Source organism: Anopheles arabiensis, chromosome 3 (assembly GCF_016920715.1).
Source record: "Anopheles arabiensis isolate DONGOLA chromosome 3, AaraD3, whole genome shotgun sequence".
Classification (NCBI taxonomy): domain Eukaryota; kingdom Metazoa; phylum Arthropoda; class Insecta; order Diptera; family Culicidae; genus Anopheles; species Anopheles arabiensis.
In genome coordinates, this window is record NC_053518.1 from 46,119,201 (window position 1) to 46,121,733 (window position 2,533).

Consider the following 2,533-nt stretch of genomic DNA (forward strand, 5'->3'; position numbering starts at 1 on the left):
CGTTGGTGGACTGTCGCTTAATGAGCGTAAGAGCTATTTCGTCTTTTAATAATGCCTTAGATCTTTTCGATTTCAACCTATCCTTTCCTGTGTACTGATCCCGTCTTCGCTCCTTTTTCACATCATAATCTCCTTCCTCCTCTCTTGCGTCCCTTTTTTCTTCTTCTTTTTCTTCTTTGACACAACAACCGTGGCCGCTATGAACAACTATGGCCGCGCACTAGTCAAGTGGGCTTGGCTTTCAGTGACTTATTAAACCGTAGTAGGATAGTCAGTCCTACGTATGGGGGCACGGTCTATTCGCAGCTGGATAGTCAATCCATACTACGTAGGCTGACCAGACCAAACGGGGCACAAAAAGTATAAAAGTATAAAAAATCATCATCATTTCATCATAGCTACCAAAAACACAGCAAAGAACCCACCACGTAACGTGTTATAGACTATTTTCGAAAAAAGCGTTACTTCAAAAATTATTCATGACCGCACTTTCAACCTGACGCCTCCCATCCGGTTAAGCACAGACTTGTCTCCTACGACTTTCGAAACTTTTGGTGCATAGTTCCAGGGTTTCAACCACTTTGTGGCGCATCTTTGAAACTGACCTCCTTACGAAACTCTGGGATGGTAGTCGATAAGTTTCCGATACTGACACCTTTCAATTTCGCTAATTGGCTAAGTGAAATATTAAGAGACGAGCACTATTTTTAACAAACCCCTATTGTGCTTTTCGACGGAAATGTCTTGCAATTTAACAAAAATAGTTTGATCCATTAAATATTTCCATAAATTTAATGGCATTTAATCTTCAATACTTGCAAACTACATCTGTAGTCAAAATAAACACCTCTAAGTGACATAAAATGGCAGGAGAAGCTTTCGCCTTCCAGTATATCCAGAATAAAGTGCAAAAAAAAAAAACTCGTCAATATATCACACACTTTGACTCGTATCTTCCTGGTAATATGATTATTATTATTATTTTATGTAAATGATGCTTAGTATTGGAACTCTGTTTTGCCTTAGCAAAAATCATATTTAAAGAAATGCTCAATGCAAACCGATTGTGATCTTAATTTCACATCGGCACCTAAACACGTACCAAGAACACACATGATATTGCTCGTTATGCTAGATTTTATTCGTTGAAGGTCCTATCACATTGGGAAATTTAGCAAAGAATAGTTTTTACCACGCCAGGAAAAATGAATTAATCCAGACCAATGTAGATTCTGTTAGTATGTTATTTCATTTTCATATTTAAATGCCATTATTATGAACAAAAGTTTGAAGTCTTACGCGATAAAGGGTACGAAACTATTTGTAGATCCCACAGTCAAGGTTTAAAACAGTGTTTTTTTTAGAAAGAAACACATAAAGCAGTTCCAAAATTCCGAGCGAGTGATTACATTTGCAAAGCGGTTTTTACTGTCAAATGTGGCTAGCGAAAGATGAAGTCCGGAATTATTCTTATAAAGCAATAGGGACTTAAGCGGGGTATTTGTTAAGCATTTAGATTTGCACGTTATGCAAAAGACTCTTTACAAGGGGTATTCATTATGAAGGGCACCACTGTATATGAAATCACGGCACTCTAGTGAATGGGAATTAATATCCTTAAAAACGTGCAACCGACGCTCTACAATTGAACCCAATCTAAATCTTAATACCTTTAACAATAATTTCTTTTATCAACGTTCATTGATCAAACAACAAATTTTCTTCAAACTTAACATTTGTAGGGAGCTTATAGGGTTTTAAAGTCCAATATACAATTGTACACATGCTTAATACAATGCCCAATAAGTAAAACATACGTTTTTGACTCCAATCGTTTGACGTTTGGTTCGATCGAAGCCAACCATTTTTAAATCATGTGCACAGTGTACAAAAAATGGGATAACGCATGAACAAATGGTAGACAATTGTGTTCTCTAAAATGTGCATTGTTTAAAGCATGTGGACAGTTGTAGGAACTTTTGTAAGAATAGGAATTTTTATTCAAACTAGTCCGGAGTATAAACAAACGGGACAAATCGGTATTTTTTACGAATACGACGGGACAAATTTCTGGTTAAAAACGGGACTGTCCCGTTAAATACGGTACGTATGGTTAGCCTAATACTACGAAGCTTATGTTTGTGGCCTAAAAAATTGTAGAATTTTGCGACCTAATTCTGAAGCTTTCTTTAACTACACTCTATTTTACAGATAAAAAACTCGCGTTAATTTCGCTGCTTGCCTTAATCCGGCAAAAGTATTTATTTCAGATCTAGCGCACACGCGCGCTAAAAAATCCCGTCAACCTTCTCCGGTTTATGTTGATCGCTACTGCTCTCTGAGCACCGCTAAGCATTCGTTGCGGCCTATTTCGGCTGTCACATCTGCTTTGGCAATACAAATATTAGCCAATAATCAAACATATTTGGACAATTGTAAGAAAAAAAAGCAAAACTCTTCAATTGCCAGCTTGCAGCTGTTTCGTTTAAAAAAAAGAGTTCGGATGAGAACGGTAGTGTAAACCAGAACGCAA